This window comes from Macaca thibetana, chromosome 13 (assembly GCF_024542745.1).
Source record: "Macaca thibetana thibetana isolate TM-01 chromosome 13, ASM2454274v1, whole genome shotgun sequence".
Lineage (NCBI taxonomy): Eukaryota > Metazoa > Chordata > Mammalia > Primates > Cercopithecidae > Macaca > Macaca thibetana.
The window spans coordinates 36,975,226-36,998,455 of record NC_065590.1 but is presented as its reverse complement, the minus strand read 5'-3'; the positions used below and the strand labels follow the sequence as shown (position 1 = coordinate 36,998,455).

Below are 23,230 nucleotides of genomic sequence, written 5' to 3'. Positions count from 1 at the left end.
TGGGTGGAGCCCACCAAAGTTCAAGGAGGCCTGCCTGCCTCTGCAGACTCCACCTCTAAGGACGTGGCATACGCAAACAAAAGGCAGCAGAAACCTCTGCAGATTTAAATGTCCCTGTCTGACAGCTTTGAAGAGAGTAGTGGTTCTCCTAGCATGGAGTTTGAGATCCGAGAATGGACAGACTGCCTCCTCAAGTGGGTCTCTGACCCCCAAGTAGCCTAACTGGGAGGCACCCCCTAGTAGGGGCAGACTGACACCTCACACAGCCGGGTACCCCTCTGAGACAAAGCTTCCAGAGAAACGATCACATAGAAACATTTGCTATTCAGCAGCCTCTGCTGCTGATACCCAGACAAACAGGGTCTGGAGTGGACCTCCAGCGAACTCCAACAGACCTGCAGCTGAGGGTCCTGACTGTTAAAAGGAAAACTAACAAACAGAAAGGACATCCACACCAAAACCCCATCTGTACATCACCATCATCAAAGACTAAAGGTGGATAAAACCACAAAGATGGGGAAAAAACAGCAGAAAAGCTGAAAATTCTAAAAGAGCGCCTCTCCCCCTCCAAAGGAACACAGCTCCTCGCCAGCAACGGAACAAAGCTGGACGGAGAATGACTTTGACGAGTTGAGAGAAGGCTTCAGACGATCAAACTTCTCCGAGCTAAAGGAGGAAGTTTGAATCCATCGCAAAGAAGACAAAAACCTTGAAAAAAGATGAGACGAATGGCTAACTAGAATAAGCAATGTAGAGAAGTCCTTAAATGACCTGATAGAGCTGAAAACCATGGCACAAGAACTACGTGACAAATGCACAAGCTTCAGTAACCAATTCAATCAACTGGAAGAAAGGCTATCAGTAATTGAAGATCAAATGAATGAAATGAAGCGAGAAGAGAAGTTTAGAGAAAAAAGAGTAAAAAGAAATGAACAAAGCCTCCAAGAAATATGGGACTATGTGAAAAGACCAAATCTACGTCTGATTAGTGTACCTGAAAGTGACGGGGAGAATAGAACCAAGTTGGAAAACACTCTGCAGGATATTATCCAGGAGAACTTTCCCAATCTAGCAAGGCAGGCCAACATTCAAATTCAGAAAATACAGAGAACGCCACAAAGACACTCCTCGAGAAGAGCAACTCCAAGACACATAATTGTCAGATTCACCAAAGCTGAAATGAAGGAAAAAATGTTACGGGCAGCCAGAGAGAATGGTCAGGTTACACACAAAGGGAAGCCCATCAGACTAATGGCAGTTCTCTCAGCAGAAACTCTACAAGCCAGAAGAGAGTGGGGGCCAATATTCAACATTCTTAAAGAAAAGAATTTTCAACCCAGAATTTCATATCCAGCCAAACTAAGTTTCATAAGTGAAGGAGAAATAAAATCCTTTACAGACAAGCAAATGTTGAGAGATTCTGTCACCACCAGGCCTGCCCTACAAGAGATCCTGAAGGAAGCATTAAACATGGAAAGGAACAACAGGTACCAGCCATTGCAAAAACATGCCAAAATGTAACGACCATAGATGCTAGGAAGAAACTGCATCAACTAACGAGCAAAATAACCAGCTAACATCATAATGACAGGATCAAATTCACACATAACAATATTAACCTTAAATGTAAATGGGCTAAATGCTCCCATTAAAAGACACAAACTGACAAATTGGATAAAGACTCAAGACCCATCAGTGTGCTGTATTCAGGAGACCCATCTCACACGCAGAGACACATATAGGCTCAAAATAAAGGGATGGAGGAAGATCTACCAAGCAAATGGAAAACAAAAAAAAAGGCAGGGGTTGCAATTCTAGTCTCTGATAAAACAGACTTTAAACCAACAAAGATCAAAAGAGACAAAGAAGCCCATTACATAATGGTAAAGGGATCAATTCAACAAGAAAAGCTAACTATCCTAAATACATATGCACCCAATACAGGAGCACCCAGATTCATAAAGCAAGTCCTTAGAGACTTACAAAGAGAATTAGACTCTCACACAATAATATTGGGAGACTTTAACACCCCACTGTCAACATTAGACAGATCAACGAGACAGAAAGTTAACAAGGATATCCAGGAACTGAACTCAGCTCTGCACCAAGTAGACCTAATAGACATCTACAGAACTCTCCATCCCAAATCAATAGAATATACATTCCTCTCAGCACATCGCACTTATTCCAAAATTGACCACATAGTTTGAAGTAAAGCACTCCTCAGCAAATGTAAAAGAACAGAAATTATAACAAACTGTCTCTCAGACCACAGCGCAATCAAACTAGAACTCAGGATTAAGAAACCCACTCAAAACTGCTCAACTACATGGAAACTGAACAACCTACTAATGAATGACTACTGAGTACATAACGACATGAAGGCAGAAATAAAGATGTTCTTTGAAACCAATGAGAACACAGACACAATAAAGATACAAACAACACATTTAAAGCAGTGTGTAGAGGGAAATTTATAGCACTAAATGCCCACAAGAGAAAGCAGGAAAGATCTAAAATTGACACCCTAACATCACAATTAAAAGAACTAGAGAAGCAAGAGCAAACACATTCAAAAGCTAGCAGAAGGCAAGAAATAACTAAGATCAGAGCAGAACTGAAGGAGACAGAGACACAAAAAACCCTCTAAAAAAATCAATGAATCCAGGAGCTGGTTTTTTGAAAAGATCAACAAAATTGATAGACCACTAGCAAGACTAATAAAGAAGAAAAGAGAGACGAATCAAATAGATGCAATAAAAAATGATAAAGGGGATATCACCACCAACCCTACAGAAATACAAATTACCATCAGATAATACTGTAAACACCTCTACGCAAATAAACAAGAAAACCTAGAAGAAATGGACAAATTCCTGGACACATACACTCTCCCAAGACTAAACCAGGAAGAAGTTGAATCCCTGAATAGACCAATAACAGGCTCTGAAATTGAGGCAATAATTAATAGCCTACCAACCAAAAAAAGTCCAGGGCCAGACAGATTCACAGCCGAATTCTACCAGAGGTACAAGGAGGAGCTGGTACCATTCCTTCTGAAACTATTCCAATCAATGGAAAAAGAGGGAATCCTCCCTAACTCATTTTATGAGGCCAACATCATCCTGATACCAAAGTCTGGCAGAGACACAACAAATAAAGAGAATTTTAGACCAATATCCCTGATGAACATCGATGCAAAAATCCTCAACAAAATACTGGCAAACCGAATCCAGCAGCACATCAAAAAGATTATCCACCATGATCAAGGGGGCTTCATCCCTGGGATGCAAGGCCGGTTCAACACAGGCAAATCAATAAATGTAATCCAGCATATAAACAGAACCAAAGACAAAAACTACATGATTATCTCAATAGATGCAGAAAAGGCCTTTGACAAAATTCAACAGCCCTTCATGCTAAAAACTCTCAATAAATTCGGTATTGATGGAATGTATCTCAAAATAATAAGAGCTATTTATGACAAACCCACAGCCAATATCATACTGAATGGGCAAAAACTGGAAGCATTCCCTTTGAAAACTGGCACAAGACAGGGATGCCCTCTCTCACCACTCCTGTTCAACATAGTGTTGGAAGTTCTGGCCAGGGCAATCAGGCAGGAGAAAGAAAGAAAGGGTATTCAATTAGGAAAAAGAGGAAGTCAGCAGAGCGGTTTGTTCATTCATTGGGCTAGTGTCGGTTCTTTGCTCCGCGATTGCGGCTCTTCCTCGGGCAGCGGAAGCGGCGCAGCAGTCGGAGAAGTGACCTAAAACTTCGGCATTGGGTGAAAGAAAATGGCCTGAACTAAGCTCGTAAATCCACCGGTGGGAAAGTGCCCGGCAAACAGCTGGACACGAAAGCCGCCAGGAAAAGCGCCCCCTCTACCGGCAGGGTGAAGAAGCCTCATTGCTATAGGCCCAGGACCCTGGCGCTTCCAGAGATGCATCCCTATCAGAAGTCGACCCAGCTGCTCATCCGGAAGCTGCCCTTCCAGAGGTTGGTGAGGGAGATCGCGCAGGATTTTAAAATCGACCTGAGGTTTCAGAGCCCGGCCATCCGTGCGCTGCAGGAGGCTAACAAAGCGTACCTGGTGGGTCTGTTCGAAGATACTAATCTGTGTGTCATCCACGCTAAGGGAGTCACCATCATGCCCAAAGACATCCAGTTGGCTCGCCGGATCTGGGGAGAGAGAGGTTAAGTGAAGGCAGTTTTTATGGCGTTTTGTAGTAAATTCTGTAAAATACTTTGGTTTAATTTGTGACTTTTTTTCTAAGAAATTGTTTATAATACGTTGCATTTGTACTTAAGTCATTCCATCTTTCACTCAGGATGAATGCGAAAAGTGACTGTTCACAGATCTCAGTGATGTGAGCACTGTTGCTCAGGAGTGACAAGTTGCTAATATGCAGAAGGGATGGGTGATATTTCTTGCTTCTCATGATGCATGTTTCTGTATGTTAATGACTTGTTGGGTAGCTATTAAGGTATTAGAATTGATAAATGTGTACAGGGTCCTTTTCAATAAAACTGGTTATGACTTGAAAAAAAAAAAAGGAAAAACAGGAAGTTAAAGTGTCCCTGTTTGCAGATGACATGATTGTATATTTAGAAAACCCCATCATCTCAGCCCAAAATCTCCTTAAGCTGATAAGCAACTTCAGCAAAGTCTCAGGATACAAAATCAACATGCAAAAATCACAAGCATTCTTATATACCAGTAACAGACAAACAGAGAGCCAAATAATGAGTGAACTCCCATTCACAATTGCTTCAAAGAGAATAAAATACCTAGGAATCCAACTTACAAGGGATGTGAAGGATCTCTTCAAGGAGAACTACAAACCACTGCTCAGTGAAATAAAAGAGGACACAAACAAATGGAAGAATATTCCACGCTCATGGATAGGAAGAATCAATATCGTGAAAACGGCCATACTCCCCAAGGTAATTTATAGATTCAATGCCATCCCCATTAAGCTACCAATGACTTCACAGAATTGGAAAAATCTACTTTAAAGTTCATATGGAACCAAAAAAGAGCTCGCATTGCCAAGACAATCCTAAGCCAAAAGAACAAAGCTGGAGGCATCATGCTACCTGACTTCAAACTATACTACAAGGCTACAGTAACCAAAACAGCACAGTACTGGTACCAAAACAGACATACAGACCAATGGAAAAGAACAGAGCCCTCAGAAATAATACCACACATCTACAACCATCTGATCTTTGACAAACCTGACAAAAACAAGAAATGGGGAAAGGATTCCCTATTTAATAAATGGTGCTGGGAAAATTGGCTAGCCATATGTAGAAAGCAGAAACTGGATCCCTTCCTTATACGTTATACAAAAATTAATTCAAGATGGATTAGAGACTTAAATGTTAGACCTAAAACCATAAAAACCCTAGAAGAAAACTTAGGCAATACCATTCAGGACATACGCATGGGCAAGGACTTCATGTCTAAAACACCAAAAGCAATGGCAACAAAAGCCAAAATTGACAAATGGGATCTAATTAAACTAAAGAGCTTCTGCATGGCAAAAGAAACTACCATCAGAGTGAACAGGCAACCTACAGAATGGCAGAAAATGTTTGCAATCTACTCATCTGACAAAGGGCTAATATCCAGAACCTACAAAGAACTCAAACAAATTTACAAGAAAAAAACAAACAACACCATCAAAAAGTGGGCAAAGGATATGAACAGACACTTCTCAAAAGAAGACATTTATGCAGCCAACAGACACATGAAAAAATGCTCTCATCACTCGCCATCAGAGAAATGCAAATCAAAACCACAATGAGATACCATCTCACATCAGTTAGAATGGTGATCATTAAAAAGTCAGGAAACAACAGGTGCTGGAGAAGATGTGGAGAAATAGGAACAGTCTTACACCGTTGGTGGGACTGTAAACTCAACCATTGTGGAAGACAGTGTGGCAATTCCTCAAGGATCTAGAAATAGAAATACCATTTGACCCAGTCATCCCATTACTGGGATATACCCAAAGGATTGCCAATCATGCTGCTATAAAGACACATGCACACGTATGTTTATTGCAGCACTATCCACAATACAAAGACTTAGAACCAACCCAAATGTCCATCAATGACAGACTGGATTAAGAAAATGTGGCATATATACACCATGGAATACTATGCAGCCATTAAAAAGGATGAATTCATGTCCTTTGTAGGGACATGGATGCAGCTGGAAACCATCATTCTCAGCAAACTATCACAAGAACAGAAAACCAAATACCGCATGTTCTCACTCATAGGTGGGAATTGAACAATGAGAACACTTGGACACAGCAAGGGAAACATCACACACGGGGGCCTGTTGTGGGGTGGGGGTACGGGGGAGGGATAGCATTAGGAGATATACCTAATGTAAATGACAAGTTAATGGGTGCAGCACACCAACATGGCACATGTATACATATGTAACAAACCTGCACGTTATGCACATGTACCCTAGAACTTAAAATATAATAAAAAAACAAAAAATAAAAAAAAAGAACACAAGCAATTTTTTGGAGGTAATGGGTAAGTTTAGCATTGTGGTTGTGGAGATGGTCTCATGGGTGTATGCACATGTTCAAACTCGCCAAGATGTATACTCCTCAAGACATATAAATCAAATGTGTGCTATTTTTTGTGTATCAATTATAACTCAATAAAGCTAAAAAAAAATGAAGAAGGAAGAAGGGTATAAAAGGGTCCTGAGACCAAAGCACTTGAGAACTGCTGATACAGGACATCCATTTCTGCCTCCTGGTTTTTAGGCCCAGTTTCCAACACACCTTCCCCTCCCATGCTTCTCCACAGAATACAGAATTATAAAATCCTAAAAACAAAATCAAAATCAAAACTGAAGAAGAGATAAGACAGAAAGCACAGTGAGCTAGAGAGAGAATAATATCCCCTCTTTCTTTTCAAAATAATTTTCCTTTAAGGGAAGGGCCTGCTAAGTAGTCCCGCCAGAACAGGCTGGTTTCATCTACAACCCCTCCCTGCTGCTACATGTGGCAAAAGAAAGATGGGGGGCGAGGGCCTAAGCAGGAGTTCAGGTGTCTTGTCTTCTTCACATTCTGAATCTGATGTGCTACAACAGCCAATTAGGCAAGGCAGGTGGGGACATTTTTTATTAGTCACGATTTGCAGGGGAGAGAAGAGAGGTCTATGCCTTGCTTATTACTAGTAAATAAAAGACAGGGCTGAGAGCAGGGCAACCTCCTGGCTGTAGTCCAGAGTTCCCCCCATTAGGCACTCTCTCTCTGCAGTAGACGCCTCTCTGAAGATGCCTCTCTTCTCCACTCAGGCCTAGAGGTCCACCATTAAAAGATGCATTGTTGGCTGGGCATGGTGGCGCACTCCTGTGATCTCAGCTACTTGGGAGGCTGAGACACAAGAATCACTTGAACCCCAAGAGGCAGAGGTTGCAGTGAGCCAAGACTGCAGCACTGTACTCCAGCCTGGGCAACAGAGAAGATTCTGTTTCAAAAAAAAAAAAAAATGCATGGTTGTACTTGCTAATAAAGTATTTTCTTGCATCTATAAACCATGTAGATTTCTTTTTTAAAAGTCCTTTTTCTATTACTTTGGGTTGTTGATCTTTTCATAATAGTTTGGAAGAGAAAGTGACTCATTGTATTACTTTTCCATTGCAAAACTAGTTTTTAAATAATTAGAAAGAAAAAGTTAATGAAATAGAAGACAAACAATAGAGATGACAAAACGGGTCTTTAAAGAAAAGACAGACCACTAGTAAAACAGATCATAAAAAAAGGCTGAGGCCAGGCACAGTAGCTCACACCTGTAATCCTAGCACTTTGGGAGGCGAAGACAGGAGGACTGCTTGAGGCCAAGAGTTCAAGACCAACCTGGCCAACATAGCAAAACCCTGTCACTATTAAAAAAAAAAAAAAAAGACTGAAATATTAAATAATATTGGGATGAAAAATGGAAGATAAAATCGAGCTTTAAAATATAGTAAGACTATGCAAAATTTATTCCAATAATTTTAAAGCTTTTTTAAGAAAAAAATAAAAATTACCAAAATTGACTGGAAGAGAAGAAGTAGTAATATAGTTTGGGTAATACTTAATAACGGCAGCAGAAGTGATATGCTAAGATCTCCTCATAAAGTGCAAACCCGTCAAGGCAGTCAGTAATAGTAAGTCGTTCATCAGTTGCAGTCTTCTGTGACAAAAGAGATGGGTCTTTCGAGCCTGGGACTATCAGTCTGGTTTGGAAGGAAAGGAGATGCTGAGAGAACAGAGAGGGGCTGGTACTGCCCCGTGGAGTCAGATTACTCCAGGGCTGGGCCAGGATACCAAGAAATCTCCTACTTGCCTCCCCAAGGGGCAGCACCCCTGTCAATCTGGCTCAGCCCCAAGGTTGCCCTGCCCACAATCCCCTCCTCACTAACCCTCTTCCTCCTTCCCTCCTCTCCTCCTTCTTCTCCCTCTTTCTCAACCCTCTTCTTTCCTTTCCCTGCCTCCTCTTACCTCCCCTGTTTTCTGTTGGAAGACAGCTGTAGCTCCAGGTGTGACTGGTGTCATCGGGTGCCACACCACTTCTCCCCACATCTCACCCCCTCCCTACCCCAGACAGAGGAGTTGCAGCAAATAGGTGGAGTTCTAAGGCCCAACCCTCAGCCTGTCTTGGCCCACTCCCCAAACTCATTCCTAAGGCTGATCTCATGGACACAGAAGAGGTCTAGGAAGGGAAGGGTATGCAGTAAGGGGTGACTGATGTCATAACTCTGAGCCCTGGTACTAGAGTTAATGCAAAAGATCCACCTTTTGAACCCTGCACTGTCTGTAGCTCAAATATATGTCCCACATATATAAACACTATTGTGTCTCAAATTTGTCAATGTGATTGGATGTACAAAAATTAAATATACTTAAATTTGTCATTCTTTTCATACCAGCTTATAACCACTTGTATTATCTCAACAGACACTAGACACTAGAAGCACCACCATTATAACATACATACATGCATGCATGTGAATATGCGTGTTGGGGATTAGAAATGCATTAAATATTTTAATGATAGAAAGAGTGATCTCCTTCAGGAAAAGCATGGAGCAGGACATGGTGGCTCATGCTTGTAGTTCCAGCTACTCAGGAGGCTTAGGCAGGAGAGCCACTTGATCTCAGGAGTTCAAGGCCAGCCTGAGCAACACAGCAAGACTCCATCTCCAAAGGAAAAAAAGAGAGAAAAGAAAGAGGAGGAGGAGGAAGAGGGAGGAGGAAGAGAGAGGAGAGAGGAGAAGGAGAGAAAAGAAAAGGATGGAGATGACCAGTGTACCCAACATTGCTGTGGTCGAGTTCTCATGTCTCCTTATGGTCCTATCCATGGGGTGGGAGGAAAGGAGGCCACAACAGAATTGGGTTTATGTAGAAAGGATTCCTTTGTGGACTGTGCCAATGATTTACTCCTGGACTGATGCTATCCCTTAGCAGCCCCTCAGGCAGATGCTTTGGTAAACCATCTACCTTGCTCAAAGCCTGGAAGGTGGGATGAGATTTGGAGAGCAGATACTCTCTATGAACTCCAGCTTCTGCTGACACAAATGGTCTGGAGTAGCCTGACTATCCAGATACACAGAAACTGATGCTGCAATGGCTGTGACCATACCAAAGGCCAGGACACTTGACCAGGCACGTCCAAGTGCATTAATTGACACAATGGGTTGAAAGAATTAAAATATGGACCATACCAGAAGTTTGTGCTCCTTACCAAAGTCAGCCTCTGGTGAGAATATGGATTGGAATCCAGCATCAGAGAACTAAAAACCTATAAGGATGAGAAAGAGATGCCACATTATGGGCACTTCCCAGTCTTCCTCTAAGATACAGAACAAGAGCCAGGCACAGTGGCTCATGACTATAATCCCAGCACGTGGGGAGGCCAAGGCGGGTGGATTACCTGAAGTCAGGAGTTCAAGACCAGCCTGACTAACATGGTGAAACCCTGTCTCCACTAAAAGTACAAAAATTAGGTATGATGGCACATGTCTGTAATCCCAGCTACTTGGGAGGCTGAGGCAGAAGAATCGCTTGAACCCAGGAAGCGTAGGTTGCAGTGAGCCGAGATAGCACCACTGCACTCCAGCCTGCGCAACAAGAGTGAAACTCTGTCTCAAAAAATATATATTATATATATATATGGAACAAGAAAAGGATACTCACTTTCACTACCTTTATTTAACATAGACCTGGAAGTCCTAGCCAGAGCGATCAGAAAAAAAGAAAGAAAGGGCATCCAGATTGGAAAGGAAGAAGTCAAATTATCCTTGTTTGCAGACAACCTAAAAACCTAAAGACTCCACCAAAAAACTGTTAGGAGTCAATAAACAAATTCAGTAAAGTTGCAGGATACAAAATCAACATACAAAAATCAGTAGCATTTCTGTACAACAGCAAAGAATCACAAAAAGAAATTGAGAAAGGAATTCCACTGACAATAGTGAAAAAAAAAATACTTAGGTACAAATTTAACCAAAGTAAAAAATCTCTACAATAAAAACTATAAAACAAGATGAAAGAAATTTAAGAGGATACAAAAAATGAAAAGATATCTCATGCTCATAGATTGGAAAAATTTATACTGTTAAAATGCCCATATTACCCAAAGCAATCTACAGATTCAATGCAATCTCTATCAAAATACCAATGACATTCTTCACAGAAATCGAAAAAACAACCCTAACATTCCTAGGGAACCACAAAAGACCCCAAATAGTCAAAGCAATCCCGAGCAAAAAGAACACAACTAGAGGCATCGCACTACCTGACTTCAAAACATACTACAAAGCTATAGCAGGCTGGGAGTAGAGGCTCACTCCTATAATCCCAGCACTTTGGGAGGCTGAGGCAGGAGGACTGCTTGCATCCAGGATTTTGAGACCAGCTAGAAAACACAGTGAGATCCTGTCTCTACAAAAAATTTAAAAATTAAAAAATTAGCTGGGCGTGATGATGTACACCTGTAGTCCCAGCTACTCAGGAGGCTGAGGTGGGAGGACCACTTGAGCCTGGGAGGTCCAGGCTGCCGTAAGCCAAGATCGTGCCACTGCACTCAGCCTGGGCGACAGAGCAAGACCCTATCTCTCAAAACAAGCGGGGGTGGAGCAGGATGTAAATTAGTACAGCCACTGTGGAAAGTAATATGAAAGTTCCTCAAAAAACTAAAAATATATCTACCATATGATCCAGTAATCCTACTGCTAGGTATAATACATATAAAAGAAAGGAAATCAGTATATTGAAGAGATATCTGCACTCCCATGTTTTACTGCAGCAGCAGTCACAATAGCCAAGATGTGGAATCAACCTAAGAGTTTATCAACAGAAGAATGTATTAAAATGTAGTATATATACAAATACAGTCATAAAAAAGGATGAAATTCTGTCATTCGCAGTAACATGGATAAAACCAAAGCCATTATGTTAATTGAAATAAGCCAAGCACAAAAAAGGTGATCTCATGGAAGTAGAGAGTAGAATGGTGGTTACTACAGGCCGGGAAGGGTGGGAGAGAGACTGAAGAGAGGTTGGTTAATGGTTACAAAAATACAGTTAGATAAAAGGAATAAGTTCTAGTATTCAATAGCACACAAGGGTGACTATAGTTAATAATTTGTTATATGTTTCTAAATAACTAGAAAATTTAGCATGTTACCAACACAAAGGAATGACAAGTGTTTGAGGTGATGGATATGCTAATTAACCTGATTTGGTCATTGTACATTGTATGTATCAGAATATCACATGTACCCCCGTAAGTATGTTCAATTATTATGTATCCAAAAAAACCCTACAGGATAAGAAAGAGGTGCCACATCATGGGCACTTCCCAGTCCAGGGTACTGTGATTAAAGCTCCCCAAGGAAGGTCCTCAGATCCTCCAACGTATCTAGTGAAAAGATGCCTAAAACCCATAATTAGAACTCTCGCTTCCTTTCACTGCAATTCTACTAGGTTGGGTCGCACTGGGGGAGGCTGGGTGGAGCTAGAACCAGTATTATTCTGAGCTGTTGGCACTCTTTTCCACTCCAGTACAGTTGAAGATACTGAGAACGGAGTGTGATGGGGTAGATGTGGAAATAGATGGAAGTAATGACGAGAAGACAACTTTCTAATATTAGCCACAACTGATTCATTTCAGGTCTCTCTCCCATGAACCCCACTGAACTTATTTGCGTTGACTCTTTGGAAATTAGTGAACACCTGCTTCAAAGTACTCACCTCTCCATGCCACCTGAGACCTAGGAAATAGGGTGCTTTCTGCATGGGCTCTCTGCTGGCTCAAGGGCTATAAATTATGAAGTGATTAACTCAAAACCTTCCTCTTTGGGTGCCTCTGGAGGTGACATAGTAGGAAGCCTGGTGCTGTAGTTTGAATGCATCCACCAAAGTTCACGTGTCGGAAACTTAATCACCAATGCATCAGTGTTGAAAGGTAGGATCTTTAAGAGGTGATTAGGTCATGAGGGCTGTGCTCTCATAAATAGATTCATGTCATAGTCACAAGACTGGGTTCCTGATAAAAGGATAAATCTGGCCCCCTTCCTCCCTTGCGCATGTATACTTTCTTGCCCTTCTACATTCCACCATGGGATGATGCAACAAAAAATAGCCGGGTGTGGTGGCACAAGCCTGTAGTCCCAGCTACTTGGGAGGCTGAGGCAGGAGAATCACTTGAACTCAGGAGGCGGAGGTTGCAGTGAGCCGAGATGGCGCCACCACACTCCAGTCTGGGAGACAGACAGACTCTGTCTCCAAAAAAATAAATAAAATAAATTCTCCTTCCCAAAATATCAACCCTGACACCTAAACTTCCACCACCACCAGAGAGACCCTAAAGTTACTCAATGGGTCTCTGTTAAAATACAAATATCCCTCAACTCAGAGTAGGGGGTAGGGGACTGGTGTGATGTCATTCAACAGCAAACCCATTGTAACCCTGGAATTTCTATATCTGGGGCTGAGTGGCAGCAATCCAACAGGAAGAGGATTGGGGCAGGGAAGTGGGAGGTAATTATATTGAATATTTATTTGGAATAACTTTGGCCAAGGGACTGACAGAAATTTAGAATGCTAAAGACATATAAGCAACACCCTGACTACCATTCCAGCAAGAGAAACAAGCTGAGTGCAAAGACATTGGCAATAAAAAAATAGGAGTTCGGCCGGGCGCGGTGGCTCACACTTGTAATCCTAGCACTTTCGGAGGCCAAGGTGGGCAGATCACAAGGTCACGAGATTGAGACTATTCTGGTCAACATGGTGAAACCCCATCTCTACTAAAACACAAAAAATGAGCCGGGCGCGGTAGAGCACACCTGCAGTCCCAGCTACTCAGGAGGCTGAAGCAGGGGAATCACTTGAACCCAGGAGGCAGAAGCTGCAGTGAGCCAAGATGGTGCCACTGCACTCCAGCCTGGAAACAGAGCAAGACTCCATCTCAAAAACAAAACAAAACAAAATAGGAGTCCTGGACTTAGTGGAGGACATCAAATTCAACTCCCTCCCCTACTTAGCCACTTTGCTTGTCAGAAGCAGGTAAGCACACCAAGGCTGAGCTAAGAAATATCCACAAGGGGTCTTGTGTCCTCAGAATTCTTATCAAGGACCCCTCTCCAGAGGAGGCTGAGGAGGGAGTGCAGGTCCTTGGGCCACAAATCATGGGAGAAGGGCACAGTGAATTGTCAGCTGTCTTATCCAGTCATAAGCAGCAATCTCACTGCCTCTTGTCACATGATCTTTTTCTCCTTCCTCCTCTGGTCTCTCCCTCTCCACCCTTCCCCTCCGTTTGCTCTGTTTTAAAGATTTGGTTAAAATAGATGCAAACTCTAGTCTTTTCTATTTTTAATACCTAGCCATTACATAATCCACACCGTAATTGCTGACTTGAAAAACTATTGGCAACAGTAGAAAATCCCCAGAGTTTTAAACAGGAAAAGGATTATTACAGCACAAAAGCCTTTGGTAGTTTTACTGACTAGTAAACCATTGGTAATCGTCACTTGCCAGTGGAAGTCACATGGGCCCTGGGAAATACTCCCCCATCTCAGGGAAAGCAGGCTAGGGGAAGGGATGAAATGCAGCCTCAGCTGGGAGGAGGAGGGTGCTGGTGGGGTGGTGTGCTGAGCTCTGAGTGGGGCTCGAACAACAAGGGAGCTCCAGCCAAAAGTGCTGAGGGAGTGAGCTTCAGGTTGTCCTCAGGCCACCTTTAACTGCTTTTGTTTCTTGTTAGGAGTGAGTGAAGTCTCCAGAGGCCCAGTCCTTTCCCTCTCAGTTTCCCACCTTCCTACAGCCTCCAGCACATTCCTATAAGAGCCTGAGGGAGGGTGGACTACTCCAGTTAAATAGGTGATTTTATAAAGACACAGAAGCAGGGAAGGCTGCCTGTTTATCACAAAGACCTGACCCACTCCTCTGCAAGGCTTTCCAGACATTAGGCCAGAACCACACTATTTAATTCAATAAAATGATCCAATGAAAGTTTAAGAACCAGTGGTTTGGTTTACAACCAAGAAGTTAATTATCTAATTGAGACAAATTCTCTGTATATGTGTATGTGTTGGGAGTGTGGACAGTGTATTAGATGCAGAGGGGACAGAGACTACTCTAATTTTGCCACTTCTGCCACAATCCTAACCCCAATCAAGGAGGATCCGAGTAACCACATGGCCATTCATTCAATAAACGTATGTTGAATGCCACATACCAGACTAGGTGCAGGGGATGCAACACTGAGCAAAATCACTGCCCTGCTAGAACTGCTAGGTCAGTGAAGGAGAGAGACATCAATCAAAATTATTACATAAACACACCATTACAATCATAATGAAGGGTTATGAGGAGAAGGTACAGGGCACTAGGAGCATTTAGAATGGGGGTACCGGATTGGGTCTGAGGGTTCCTAGATTATCCTAAGGACTTCAGGGTTCTTTTAAATCAGTACCCCTTCTTCTTCCCCTTACCCTCCTCCTTCCTTGCTTCCTGTAGTTAATATTTACTGGTTTTTTTCTACAAGGAGGATAATAGCAGGTTCTTCACATGCATGATCTCATGTGATTCTCATGACAAACTTACAATTCAGCACTTAAACACAAAAGATCTGTTGAGAAAGGCTGATCCACATTTTGTAAGGAGAACTATATAAAATTTATGGCACTGATTAGTTAAAACTCTTTTGGCTGCAAGTGGCAAAATTCCAAATCAAATTTTCAAAAGGAGAGGTAAAAAAAGGGAAAACCTGGGCCCATGTAAATGAAATGTCCAGGGTTAGACTAGCTTAAGACACAGTTAGATCCAGGTGCTCCAAAGATGTCATGTGGCCTTCATCTCGCTCCATCTCACAGCTCAGCTTTCATCTATGTTGGTTTCATTCTCAGCAGCGTTCCCCTCGGGGTGGCAAGATGGCCCCCGGCAGCATGAGGCTTACATTTTACAGGCTTGGGAACCCAGCTGGAAAAGAAATGAGTTCACTTTCTTAATAGTTCCAACAGAAATCCAGAGTCATGATTGGCCTGGATTTGGAACCATGCCCATGTCAACTGCTATTCTCTGACTGCAGTCATGTGTCCTCCAAGGGATTTATCCCACCAGAATCTGGTCTGAGAGTGGGGAAGGACGTGGTCCCCCAAAGGAAAATTAAAGTGTTCTTACCTAAGAATGAAGACTGCACGCTGGGCAGTCAAAGCCCACTGATCTCTATTGTCCTCAAAGTTTGGAATTATAGTGAATGTTAAGACTATAAGATAGATTCCTCTATCAACCAGGTTCTCCTCCCTAAGGAATGAGCAAGAGTATTTTGTTCGGTGTGGCACTAGCTGCATTCACTCTGGTCCTCCCTCAGCTGCTCAGACACCTTGGCTTAGGATAGTGATTGGAGTTAATATTTGCTTAAGACCAAGTGTGGTGGCTCACAATTATAATCTCAGCATTTTGGGAGGCTAACATGGGAGGACTGCTTGAGCACCAGAAGTTCAAGATCAGCCAAAGCAACCTGGCGAGACTTGGTCTCTACAAAAAAAAAATTTGGGCATGGTGGTGTGCACCTGTAGTCCCAGCCACTCAAGAGGCTGAGGCAGGAGGATTGCCTGAGCCCAGGAGGTCAAGACTACAGTGAGCCATGATTGCACTACTGCACTTCAGCCTGGGTGACAGAGTGAGATCCTATCTCAAAAAAATTTATTTTGCTTAGGTCCTTGCTCAGAGCAGTCTTCAAGTTCCAAGACTTTGTGTAAGACTTTGCCCAACCTCTTTACCCCTAATGATATATCCTTCTCAGCAATGGTGTGGCTGAGGAGACTGAAGCTCTCTGACTCTTTTAACTAGCATCCTCAGGTTCTGTGTAACTCATAAGGTGGGAAGAGTATAACAAAGTCCTTTGTTGGGAAGTTTGCTGTTCCTCTTTGGAGTCTGAATAGAGAGACGAATAACATGATGGTTCCTGAAGCATCAACAGGATCTTGGGGACCACTGTTAAACACTGTATGAGTTACACAGCACTACAGCAATCAGATGTCAGCTACAACCACCCTATCCTTGGGCATGTTTTAAAAACTCCCTGAACCTCCCTAACCCAAGTTCTATGAGAAGTCCAATGGCCTTCCCAGAATTTCTGCAAATCAGGAGCTAATGCTCTTCATAGTCTCTTTGGCTCTGACTCCATTTCTTGCTGGACTTCTTATCTCACTTCCTGAGGTGGATCTCTTCCTCTGCTCTAAGCTGTTCCAGATATAGGACTCAGTCCCCCTTTTCCATGCTTTATCAAACAGAAAAAAACAAAACAAAAAACAAAACAAAAAAAAACACATATATGCACTCACTCAACACACTGTGTGCCCATCAGACTTTCCTGAAGGTATGAAAAGACTGAGGGGTTATTACCACACTGCTTGGCCCCTTTATCCTCTTCAAATGCTTCTCACATTGTGTTTGTGTACTGGGGCGGGAGAGAAATCCCCCTTATATTATTCAGAACAACTTAGCTCTCCACTCCCTTTTCTCTGACTTCCATTGACCCATAGCTGGAGCCACCCACAGTATGAACTATCCACTTCAGCTTCTACCCTTGATCAGCACCAAGGAACAAAAAGAAGTTTTGAACTTTCACTCACCACTACCATTCTGTAGTGGTAAAGGGAATGGAATAATTTTTTCCCCTATGCATATGAATTAAGCCACCCCTCTTTAGGAAAAGAGCTGGCCACAGCCATTTTTTTGTTTTAAATAAGTTTCTATTATATCTCTCTATATAAACTCTCCAGCTCTAAGTAAAGCCTATGTAACAAGTCTGAAACAATTCCCATACACTCATTGACAGTCTTCTGACACTGAGGATGTGATTAAGGAAAGCAATGCTTCTGTTCCTAAGACACTGCCTATATTTTATTTTTTTGAGACGGAGTTTCGCTCTTGTTCCCAGGCTGGAGTGCAATGGCGTGATCTCAGCTCACTGCAACCCCTGCCTCCCGGATTCAAGCGATTCTCCAGCCTCCTGAGTAGCTAGGACTACAGGCGTGTGCCACCACACCCAGCTAATTTTTGTATTTTAGGCTGGTCTCAAACTCCTGACCTCAAGGGATCCGCCCGCCTCAGCCTCCTAAAGTGCTGGGATTATAAACGTGAGCCACGCGCCCAGCCAACGCTGTCTATCTTTAAAAGAGAAAAGATTTGCTGTCCCTGGGCCACCTTATGATAGAATCCCTGTTGCTTCTAGGCTGTAGCTTTGAAGCCTCAAATCCCAGTGAAATAGGCAGAACCAGAGCGAGCTTAAAGTACTCCATTCACCTAGGTTGATAAGGGTCTGAGACCAAGATTAAAACCAGCTGAGGGGCCTCTCCAAAAGAGAGGCAAGGACAAATGCAAGGGACAGGTTTCCTCCAATGATTGAGGCCAGCTCTAAGCCTTGCCTTCCTGGGTCACTCAGGTTTATCTTTCCTTTTGAAGAGGATGAAGCAAGCAAGGCCTCCTATGCAGAGGCCCCAGCCCCTCCAACTGCATCAGAGGCAGGGGCAGAGAGGTTCTTGCATGGCTGTACATACCAAAAGTGAGCAAATTCCAAGAAAGAAGAATCCTGAACTTTGAATTCCATTATTCATCATATCAAAAAGTGCAACTGCGGACATCATGGCCCAGCAGCCTACTCAGGAATCCTTTTAGGCTAGGCACAGTGGCTTATGCCTGTAAACCCAGTTCTCTGGGAGGCTGAGGCAGGAGGACTGCTTGAGCTCAGGAGCTGGGAGACCAATCTGAGCAACACGGTGAGACCTCGTCTCTATAAAAGATTTTAAAATTAGCTTAGTTGGGCATGGTGTTGTGCACTTGGAATTCCAGCTACTCTGGAGGCTGAGGCAAGAGGATCACAAGAGCCTGGGAGGTTGAGGCTGCAGTGAGCCATGAGCATGCCACTGCAATCCAGTCTGGGCAAGAGAACAAGAAAGACTTTGTCTCAAAAAAATAAAAATAAAAATGAAAATAAAAATTAAGATTTTTAAAAAAGGAATCCTTTTAGTCCCTGGGAACAGAAGGGTAGTGAGAGTTCTCTAAATCTTTTCCAAAGGCTAGAATTTATAATACCAGATTAAACTAAAAAAGAAAGAAGGAAGGTGAGGATGCAAGGATGGGGAATAAGTCTTTTTTCTTACATTAAAAAAAAGCAAAGGTTAACATTTCATTCATTAAGATCATAATTAGAAAAACACAGCCTTGTCCAGGTGCAGTGGCTCACACCTGTAATCCCAGCACTTTGGGAGGCAGAGGTGGATGGATCACCTGAGGAGTTCCAAGACCAGTGTGGCCAACATGGCAAAACTCCGTCTCTACCAAAAATACAAAAAATCAGCTGGGGGTGGTTGTGGGTGCCTGTAATCTCAGCTACTTGGGAGGCTGAGGCGGGAGAATTGCTTGAACCTGGGATGCAGAGGTTGTAGTGAGCCGAGATTGCGCCATTGCACTCCAGCCTGGGTGACAGAGTAAGACTCTGTCTCAAAAAAAGAAAGAACAGAGCCTTAAATTTTAACCTAAAAGCACCCACAAATAAAATTTAAAACAGGGGCTAGGCACGGTGGCTAACACCTGTAATCCCAGCACTTTGGGAGGCTGAGGTGGGAGGATCACTTGAGGTCAAGAGTTTGAGACCAGCCTGGCCAACATGGTGAAACCCCAACTCTACTAAAAATATAAAATTAGCCAGGCGTAGTGGCAGGCACCTGTAATCCCAGCTACTCGGGAAGCTGAGGCAGGAGAATCACTTGAACCCGGGAGGCGGAGCTTGCAGTGAGCTGACATTGCGCCATTGCACTCCACCTAGGCGACAAGAGCAAAACTCCATCTCAAAAAAAGAAAAAACAAAAAAAAAGCTAAAATTTAAAACAGGTTATATGCTTTTGCTACTTTTTTTTTTTTTTTTTTGAGACAGGGTCTGGCTCTGTTGCCCAGGCTGGAGTGCAGTCATATGATCTCAGCTCACTGCAACCTCTGCCTCCTAAGATCAAGCTATCCTCCCACGTCAGTTGGCTCAGTAGTAGAGACATGGTCTCTACTGCCCAGGCTGGTCCTGAACTCCTGAGCTCAAAAGATCCACCCACCTCAGCCTCCCAAAGTGCTGGGATTACAGGGATAAGCCACTGTGCCCAGCCAATATACACATTCTAAATCAAATAATTATAAAATTCTTTTAAATAAATGGGTGCCAGACAAGATGGCTAATGTCTGTAACCTCAGCACTTTGGGATGCTGAGGCAGGAGAACTGATTGAGTTCAAGACCACCCTGAGCAACATAGTATGACCTCATCTCCACTAAAAATAAAAATAAATTAGCCAGGCATGATGATGTGAGCCTGCAGTCCCAGCTACTCAGGAAGCTGAGGCAGGAAGATCACTTGAGCCTGGGAGATCAAGGCTGCAGTGAACTATGATTGAGCCACTGCACTCCAACCTGGGATACAGAGGACGACCCTGTCTCAATCAATCAATCAATCAATCAATCTATCCATCAATGGGGACCATGAATGGTGGCTCATGCCAGTAATTCCAAATTGTGGGATTACACTTTGAGAGGCAGAGATAGGAGGATTGCTTGAAGCCAGTAGCTAGAGGCTGCAGTGTGCTATGCCGGCACCACCGTACTCTAGCCTGAATGAAAAAGCAAGATGTTGTCTCTAAAAAGAAATTTAAGCCAGGCACGGTGGCTCATGCCTATAATCCCAGCACGTTGGGAGGCCAAGGCAGGTGGATCACTTGCGGTCAGGAGTTCAAGACCAGTCTGGCCAACATGGAGAAACCCCATCTCTACTAAAAATACAAAAATTAGCTGGGCTTGGTGGCACATCCATGTAGTTCTAGCTACTCAACAGGCTGAGGCTGGAGAATTGCTTGAACCCAGGAGGCAGAAGTTGAGCCAAGATCACACCATTGTACTCCAGGCTGGGCAACAGCAAGACTCCGTCTCAAAAAATAAAATAAAATTTAAAAATAAAAAATAAGGCCGGGCACGGTGGCTCACACCTGTAATCCCAGCACTTTGGGAGGCCGAGGCAGTTGGATCATGAGGTCAGGAGATCAAGACCATCCCTGGTTAACACGGTGAAACCCCGTCTCTATTAAAAAAATACAAAAAAAATTAGCTGGGCATGGCAGCGGGCGCCTGTAGTCCCAGCTACTCGGGAGGCTGAGGCAGGAGATGGCGTGAACCCGGGAAGCGGAGCTTGCAGTGAGCCGAGATCGTGCCACTGCACTTCAGCCTGGGTAACAGAGCGAGACTCCGTCTCAAAAAAATAAAAAATAAATAAAAAATAAATGAGAACATTCTATCCATACTGTTCCTCATTCGCTTTTTTCACTGATACAGAAACCTACTTCCATCCTTTTTTTTTTTTTTTTTTTTTTTTTTGAGACGGTGTCTCGCTCTGTCACCCAGGCTGGAGTGCAGTGGCCGGATCTCAGCTCACTGAAAGCTCCGCCTCCCAGGTTCACGCCATTCTCCTGCCTCAGCCTCCTGAGTACAGCCTCCTGAGTAGCTGGGACTACAGGCGCCCGCCACCTCACCCGGCTAGTTTTTGTATTTTTTAGTAGAGACGGGGTTTCACCGTGTTAGCCAGGATGGTCTCGATCTCCTGACCTCATGATCCACCCGTCTCGGCCTCCCAAAGTGCTGGGATTACAGGTACTTCCATCTTTTAACAGCCACATAGTACTTCATACTACCCCTACTTGTGGATATTTACCACTGCAATAAACATCCTTGTCTAGAGAACTCTGTGCTCAAGGGTAAGCACTTCTTTGTATTCTCTGCCCGTTTCCTACCAGGGTTTGTCTTTTTCTTATTGATTTGTAGAAACTCTTTATAGATATTAGCCTATTGTCTATTACATATATTGCAAAATTTTTCTGCCAACCTATTGGCTGTCTTCTAACTTCGTTTATAATGACTTTTGCCAGACAGAAGTTTTTCATTTTTATGTAGCAAAACCCATTACAAACCAAAAGTACACAGACGGCCAGGCGTGGTGGCTCATACCTGTAATCCTAGCACTTTGGGAGCCTGAGGTCAGGAGTTCAAGACCAGCCTGGTCAACATAGTGAAACCCCATCTCTACTAAAAATACAAAAATTAGCTGGGTGTGGTGGTGAACACCTGTAGTCCCAGCTACTTGGGAGGCTAAGACAGGAGAATTGCTCGAACCTGGGAGACGGAGGTTGCAGTGAGCTGAGATTTGTGCCAGTGCACTCCAGCCTGGGTGACAGAGTGAGACTCCCTCTCAAAGGAAAAAAAAAAAAGTAGTACAGAGACAGGAGCAGTGCACCCCAAGCTCTGATCCAAACAGCCTCTTCTGCTTAGGCTCCTGTGGTGAAATGGCTGGTTAGGCAATCATTTTCTGAGCTGTTCACATCTGGTTTTATAGCCAGAATGGTGGTGAAAATGGGTCAAGGTAAAAAGGGGCAAAAAGAATTGTGAAGATTTTAATGTATTTGTTTGAGTTATTTGGAAGTTGCTTTTTAAATGCTTGCGGTCATGAACTAACAATGTTGAAAGAATCCTGAACCACTGAAAATTCAAAAACATCTATATGAACAATTATCTGAGTATTTCCAGACTCTTCCAAATTATGTGGACTTTTTAGGGCATTTTCTGCTGTCACTGTGAAGCAGATGACTGAACATAGCTCAAGAAAAATAAATTTCAGACTCCAAAGGAACAGAAAGGCTCAAGAGTCCATTGACTCCTAGAGTTTTAAGAAAGAAACCTTTTTAAAAGCTTCCATTCAGCCTCTCACAGATGATTAGCACTGGCTCAGCTCAATCTGATCTTAAACAGTTAAAAAATCCTAGCAGCCAAATGGGATTTTGCCTGCAAGAGGGCCACAGGCTTTTCCCCCAAGAATTAATGGCGCCTGTTACCTGCAAAGGAAGATCCAGGACTTTGTGGAGCTTGTCCTACTTGGACAGAACACCCTAAGCCCCATTAAGACTCTGCATTACTTAGATAGGCAGTACAGAAAGCAAGACTGAAAGGTGGTCCTAGCCACCTTCCCTCTAGCTGAAACTTGATACTCATTTAGGAACTTGCTTTCTGGGAAATGAAAGTCATGCCATGAAATCATTCTTCAGTGCCTAGCAATACTAGGAGGAGAAGCCCTGGAGTTCGGGGCTCCAGTGAACTAAGATTGTGCCAAGCCTGGGAGACACAGCAAGACCCTGTCCAAAAAAAAAAAAAAAAAAACAAAACAAACAAAAAAAAGACACCCCACAAGGAGAAACAGACATTCGCCTCAAAGATACTTTTTTCTTTTCTTTTTCTTTTTTTTTTTTTTTTGAGAGGGAGTCTTGTTCCGTCATTCAGGTTGGAGTGCTGTGGTGCAATCTCGGCTCACTGCAACCTCCACCTCCTGGGTTCAAGCAATTCGCCTGCCTCAGCTGGGATTACAGGCACGTGCCATCACACCCGGCTAATTTATGTATTTTTAGTAGAGACGCGGTTTCACCATGTTGGCCAGGCTGGTCTCGAACTCCTGACCTCAAGTGATCTGCCCACCTCAGCCTCCCAAAGTGCTGGGATGACAGGCATGGGCCACCACGCCCAGCCTCAGTGCTACTCTGAAGCCACTATTGCTACAAAAAAATCCTTCCTTTCATGAGGCTCATGCCAAACAACTACACTCTTCCTCACTGCTATCATCTG

General features: G+C 43.3%; 1 protein-coding gene and 1 long non-coding RNA gene across 4 annotated transcripts in view; both read right to left on the bottom strand.

The window, feature by feature from the left end:
* Positions 1–23,230, bottom strand: part of LOC126934114 (uncharacterized) — a 239,224-nt gene that overhangs the window by 46,383 nt on the left and 169,611 nt on the right. The gene's annotated exons all lie outside the window — the stretch shown is intronic.
* Positions 1–23,230, bottom strand: part of LOC126934106 (uncharacterized) — a 139,729-nt gene that overhangs the window by 56,587 nt on the left and 59,912 nt on the right. For 2 of the 3 annotated variants that reach the window (XR_007718819.1, XM_050754583.1), the window contains exon 6: positions 4,091–4,182. The exons of the other annotated variant lie outside the window; for it this stretch is intronic. The gene's annotated coding sequence lies outside the window, so the exon portion shown is untranslated. The remainder of the gene's footprint in view (positions 1–4,090; positions 4,183–23,230) is intronic. 3 annotated transcript variants of the gene reach the window in all.